We start from the raw sequence: 7,485 nt of genomic DNA, 5'->3' as shown, positions 1-7,485 counted from the left end.
GGTTGCTGAATAAGCGGGGACCCGAAGAAATTTGCTGAACCCTAGTCATGACACCAGCTGAAATCTATCAGTAATTAGAAAGCAATTCTGCCATTTAGTAAAAATATTAGCTGGTTCAACTGTTGGCCTATAAAAAAAATAGTCTCATTACCAAGGTGCCGCACAAGAAACACTATGACGAGTAAAACCAGTGATCTGTCTCAGGACCCTCACAACCTTATTGTTGCAAAATATATTGATGGCATTGGTTACAGGAGAATTTCTAAAATACTGATAGTTCCAGTGAGTACTGTTGGGGCTGTAATCCAGAAGTGGAAAGAACATAATTTCACCATAAACCAGTCACAACCGCATGCCCCCCACAAGATTTGAGACAAGAGTGAAAATAATTATCAGAGGAGTTATCCAAGACTCAAGGGAAGGACCACCTGTAGAGAAGAAAGTCCTGAAATCAGCTGATACAATTGTTTAAAATAAAACGATAAATAATGCACTTAAGCTTCATGGCCTGTAAGTACGCTCACTACGCAAGACTCCATTGCTGAATAAAAAGCATTTTCAAGTGCATTTAAAGTTTGCATAACAAAATTTAGATAAGCCTGTGAAATACTGGGAAAATATAGTTTGATCAGATGAGACCAAAATTGAACTACTTGGAGGCCAAAAGGCACTGCATATCACCTCAAAAACACCATACCAACACTGAAGATTAGAGGTTGGGACATCATGGTGTGGGGCTGGTTTTCAGTGTAGGACACTGGCAGACTTCATATAATTGAAGGAAGGATGAATGGACAAATGTACAAAGACATTTTTTAATAAAAATTTGTTACCGTCTACCAGGGTGAAGATGAAATGAGGGTGGACATTTCATCAAGATAATAATCACAAACACACAGCGAAGGAAACTCTCAATTGGTTGAAAAGAAAGAAAATGAAAACTGCTAGAATGACCCAGCCAATCACTTTACCTGAAAATGTATGGAAGGAACTTAAGCTCAGAGTTCATATAAGCAGCCAAAAGAAGCTTCAGGATTTGAAAAGTGTGTGTGGAAGAATGGGCCAAAATCCCACCCGAGCAATGCATGCGACTAGTTTCTCCATACAGGAGGCGTTTTGAAGCTATCATCAAAAACAAAAGTGAAGTAAGCGTGTTCAGTATTTTTTCCCTGTATCATTTCTCATTATTACACATAATTTATGGACATCTATGGTTTGAATTATTTGCCTGTGTGGATTGGATGGGTTGTTACCGACATCTGGTAAAAAAAAAAAAAAAAAATTTGTATCAATGGCACCTTTAGAAATATATTTAGTTAGAACATTGTGGACATGTTCAATACTTATTTCACCCACTGTGTGTATACGGTATATACAGTGCCATGTAAAAGTTTGGGTACCCCTGGTCAAAATGACTTATTGTGAACAGTTAAGCAAGTTGAAGATGAAATGTTCTCTTTAATTTTTTATTAAATTACGGTTACATTTCTCTTCAGGGTTTGTCTTCTACACACTCAGCACTCCGTTGACAAAGAATATAACAAGACCAAAAAATGAATGAACACTGGACACAAATAAACTTTAATATTTTTATTATTTTGAAGGAAAATAAATTATACAACTTAAATAAAATTGAAAAATTAGGTGGCACATTTCTGCACCGCCATACAGACCTGCTTCATGTCAAGACTGCACAGCGTTAGCCATCTGTCTCATAGTGGCACACATTCAAAATGGCCAATACACATATACAACCACTGGCAAAAATTATGGAATCACCGGCCTTGGAGATGTTCATTCAGTTGTTTAATTTTGTAGAAAAAAGCAGATCAAAGACATGGCACAAAACTAAAGTCATTTCAAATGGCAACTCTCTGGCTTTAATAAATACTAAAAGAAATCAAGAACATGTAATGTTGTAGTCAGTAATGGTTACTTTTTTTTAGAACAAAAAGAGGGAAAAAATTATGGACTCACTCAATTATGTGGGAAAAATTATGGAATCATGAAAAATAAACAAAAAACACTCCAACACATCACTAGTATTTTGTTGCACCACCCCTGGCTTTTATAACAGCTTGCAGTCTCTGAGGCCTGGACTTAATGAGTGTCACAGGACTCTTCATAAATTTGGCTCCAACTTTCTCTGATTGCTGATTGCTTTGCAGGTTGGAGCCTTGTCATGGACCATTTTCTTCAACTTCCACCAAAGATTTTCAATTGGATTGAGATCCGGACTATTCCAGGCCATGACATTGACCTTGTGTCTATTTTCAAGGAATGTTTTCACAGTTTTTGCTCTATGGCAGGACGCATTATCATCTTAAAAAATGATTTCATCATCCCCAAACATCCTTTCAATTGATTGGATGAGAAAAGTGTGCAAAATATCAATATAAACTAGTGCATTTATTGAAGATGTAATGACAGCAATCTCCCCAGTGCCTTTACCTGACATGCAGCCCCATGTCAATGACTGTGGAAATTTGCATGTGCTCTTCAGGCAGTCATCTTTATAAATCTCATTGGAACGGCACCAAACAAAAGTTCCAGCATCATCACCTTGCCCAATGCAGATTTGCGATTCATCACTGAATATGACTTTCATCCAGTCACCCACAGTCCACGACTACTTTTCCTTAGCACATTGAAACCTTGTTTTTTTCTGTTTAGGTGTTAATGATGGCTTTCGTTTAGCTTTTCTGTATGTAAATCCCATTTCCTTTAGGCGGTTTCTTACAGTTCACAGACGTTGACTCCAGTTAACTCCCATTCGTTCCTCATTTGTTTTGTTGTGCATTTCCTGTTTTGGAGACATATTGCTTGAAGTTTCCGGTCTTGACACTGATGTCTTCCTTGGTATACCAGTATGTTTGCCTTTAACAACCTTCCCATGTTGTTTGTATTTGGTCCAGATTTTAGACACAGCTGACTGTGAACAATCAACATATTTTGCAACATTGCATGATGATTTACCCTCTTTTAAGAGTTTGATAATCCTCTCCTTTGTTTCAATTGACATCTCTTGTGTTGGAGCCATGATTCATGTCAGTCCACTTGGTGCAACAGCTCTTCAAGGTGTGATCACTCGTTTTTAGATGCAGAATAACAAGCAGATCTAATTTGATGCAGGTGTTAGTTTTGGGAATTGAAATTGAGGGTGATTCCATAATTTTTTCCCTCATAATTGAGTGAGTCCATAATTTTCTTCTTTTAGTTTAATTTTGTTCTTGATTTCTTTTAGTGTTTATTAAAGCCAAAAAGTTGTCATTTGTTTTGTGCCATGTCTGTGATCTGCTTTTTTTCTACAAAATTAAACAACTGAATGAACATCCTCCAAGGCCAGCGATTCCATAATTTTTGCTAAGGGTTGTATATACTGTATAGAGTCCGCATACAAAGAAAGCGATCGTATCACAGAGGTCATCAAGGAACCATTTACAATGACTGCATCCTCAGACAGAAAAGTTTATTTTATGAAACATTCGGTAAAGTTTGTGAACTCGCCTCATCATTGTACTGATACAATTCTGCATTGCAAAACGAAAGGATAAAGCGAAAACTTGTCACCCTAGGGCCCATATGAAAAGGGAGTGCAAGTTGTAAAGATTAAAAAAAAATGGCATAGGGTTTCAATGCAAATAAAATGGAAGACGAAAGGAAACTGCTACTTTTTTTTGCAGGTTCTCTGAACACAAAATGTAATAGTTTACAGCCCGATATGTAATAATTAGTGATGAGTGAATATACTCGTTACTTGAGATTTCCCGAGCACGCTCGGGTGACCTCCAAGTATTTTTTGGTGCTCAGAGATTTAGTTTTCAGCGCCTCAGCTGAATGATTTACATCTGTTAGCCAGCATAAGTACATGTGGGGGTTGCCTGGTTGCTAGGGAATCCCCACATGTACTTATACTGGCTAACAGATGTAAATCATTCAGCTGCGGCAAGAAAAACTAAATCTCCGAACACTAAAAAATACTCGGAAGTCACCCGAGCGTGCTTGAGAAATGTCGAGTAACGAGTATATTAGCTTATCACTAGTAATAATGAAAAAAAAAACCTGGAAAAAAACAATACAAAAAATATTTAAATTTTAAAAACCCCACATGATCAGAAGTGCTCTGCTTTTAGGAATAAATGCTTTTTGTATATAAATATCCTCCATTCTGTTTATGCCAGCGCCCAACGCAACATTTTTTTTAATGTTTTTTTGAAGTGACGTTTTCTACATGAATGGGGCGGTGAAATGTCATAAAGTGGATCTGGTTCTTCTTATTGTTAATGTTAGACATCTGTTATATACCTGTATAGATTTACTGTAACTAACTTCTGCATCGGAGGTGAACGGGGCCCGGAGACATCATGTCTGCAGATATCTGCCAGTGCGAGCAGCAACAACACGCATTTGTCATATTCAGATATCTCTAGTCACCTTGTCAACCGACCACTGTTTCTAGACAGCAGACTGCAGTGCTTAAAAGCTCCTTTCTCTTCAGCATGTAAGCACAGCTTTAATGCTAACTTTTATCTCTGTGTGGTCAAGCTATGCACACAAATGTACCTGTAATGAGCTTGTCTGAAGCCGGATTCACACTGCCATAACACAGCTGCACAATACCCAAACCTCGCGAGGTGCCAATGAAACAAACCATTTTTAGCAAATAATTCAGAAATATTTTTTATTTTATTTTTAAGAACATGTGCTGTTCGTCCGATAATAATTCTGGAAATGAGTGAAGAAATTAACAATTCGTGTATATATATATATATATATATATATATATATATATATATATATATATATATATATATATATATATATATATATATATATATATATATATATAGACATATATACATACACACACACACACACACACACACACACACACATGCACACCCAAGAGATCATAAATGAAATGTGTTTCAAAATGTAAGAACATAGTTAATTTGTCAGCATCCTAGGAGTCTACAAACAACTTTATTATCCCATTTAATTTTGGTAAAAAGAGGGAAAGCTTCCTAAGGTTTCGAAATTTACCCTCTTCCAAAGATAATAAAACACCAGTATATAAACAATGATCATTAGGTCTCCAAAAAATCATAAATATAGCATAAAAAAATCCAGTGAGGGCCTGGTAAATGATTCCTTATGGGGGAGGTTGCTTGGTCCTGTAACTCTGTACTTGTCATCTACCTCTGAATGCAGAGACCAGGATCCACTATTTTGCAATATGACTTTTGGGTCCAACACTGAAGAAATAATCCCCTTCATTACAAACAAGAGCCACAGGCTTGAAAAGTAATTAATAGAAATAAGCGAATAAACTCGTTGCTCGGGTTTTCCCGAGCACGCTCGGGTGATCGAGTATTTATGACTGCTCGGAGATTAAGTTTTAATCGCGGCAGCCGAATCATTTACAGCTACTAGCCAGCCTGAGTATATGTGGGGGTTGCCTGGTGGCTAGGGAATCCCCACATGAAATCAAGCTGGCTAGTAGCTGTACATCATGCAGCTGATGCGATGAAAACTTAATCTCCGAGCAGTCACAAATACTCGGAGGTCACCCAAGCGTGCTCTGGAAAACCTGAGCAACGAGTACACTCGCTCATCACTAGTAATTGACAAACTATATACCTTAGATAGGGAGTTATTCCTCCTGGTCCTTCTTAGCCAAATTAGGCAGCTGTCGTATGTCTAGTGGTTACTTCCATAACTAAAATAACCCCAAAGAAACCTCATTCAGACGTTTGTTTTTAACGTAGGTGTTCTGGTTTTTATCCTGGAGAAAATGTACCCATAGTAATCAGTGGGGCTGTTCACGTGGCAGTGTATTTTTGTAGACCGTGTGTGTTCACAAAAAATAAAAATAACAGACAGTTTTTGCTCTATGGATCAAAATCACCCTTACAAGTCTATGGGTCCATAATCAAGATGGCACTGCGGATGGCATCGGTATACAATCTGTGTTCTAAAAATGTGTATGGTATTTGTCTAAGGGACATCAAGAAAAAAAGAACATATGTAACACCCTAAAATATACTTTTATTGGATATGCATTAAAAACAGCCAAGAAACCTGGATGAACAAAATACCTATACACACACACACCCATAAAAGACCTTCAATAAACTGGGCCACAAATCACCTGGCGACACCAATGACACTATATCCCTGCAGCAATGCCCTATATACCAATACTGCTTAGCCGCAGAGGTTGGCACACAAAGATAAACATGCTCCCGCTCAACGATGGCTCTCCCTAAATAGCCCTATAGATACCTGCCAAATTTATGAACCAGGTCAATATACCCTCAGAAATGAATTTTGGACAGGTGATCATAAGTAGGCAACACCAGTTAGGTAGACTGTAGAGAACCGGATCAAAATTAATCATAATGATAGTATGTAAATGAAAACACAATGCTCGGCACTCATGCCTCGATGCAATAACAGGTCCAGACATGTTCTCTTCATCATCGGTTCCTCCATCAAGTATCTGGCCTCCTGATAAAACTTTCATTTTGGGGAAACACGTTGATGCATGAGTACTGAACATTAAGTATTCTCATTTCCCTAGTATTATCATGAGGAATTTTGATCTGATTCTCTACAGTCTACCTAACTGGTGTTACGGCTTTATGATCACTTGTCCATAATTCCTTTCTGGGGATATCTTCATCTGGTTCATGAATTTGGCAGGGACCTAAAGGACTATTTAGAGATAGCCACTGCTGAGCGGGGTCACCTAAATTTAGTTTATCATTTAAGGTGCCAACCTCCGCGGCTAGGCAGTATCAGTATATAGGGCATTGTTGTAGGGACGTACAGTGTCCTTGGTGTCGCCTGGTGATCTATGGAGCAGTTTTATCTAATACTCGTGTATATAGGCATTTTGTTTCTCCAGCTTTTCTTGGCTGGTATTAATGCATATCGAATAAAAGTACATTTTAGGGTGTTACACATGTTCTTTACAATCTTTGTTCTGCCCGGTTTGAACTTTTTAATTGATAGTGGAAGCTTCGTAATTATTATTTTTTTGTCTATGAAATAAGTCACTGATGAAACATAGATGGTATAAACTGACCAAACATTCATGAAAATCAATCCATTTTTTTTTTTATGTATGAAAAAAAAAAAATGATGTCTGGATCCAGGCCTTATGTGTCACTTGTCCGACATTCACAGTATTGGCACAAACCAAAATGTTCGGATCAGCTGAAGATCTCTTGACCCAAATTTACTAGCATCATAAAAGTTATTAGTCTCATATATGCCTAAAATCCTGCAGAGTTCAGGTTAGGAGAGTCGTGGCCAATGTGGACATTGTGTTTAGTATTTGGACTTATCGTTGTGTGAATCCAACCTTAAGGCATATTGAAACTCTTCTTTTTTCCATCTGCGGTTAGAGGAACATTTGGACACTACTATGAAAAGTATATGGTTGGCCGGTCCTGTTGAAATCTTTCAATGAGCATGGCC

Source organism: Ranitomeya imitator, chromosome 3, assembly GCF_032444005.1.
Source record: "Ranitomeya imitator isolate aRanImi1 chromosome 3, aRanImi1.pri, whole genome shotgun sequence".
NCBI lineage: Eukaryota > Metazoa > Chordata > Amphibia > Anura > Dendrobatidae > Ranitomeya > Ranitomeya imitator.
This window is presented reverse-complemented; position numbering follows the sequence as displayed.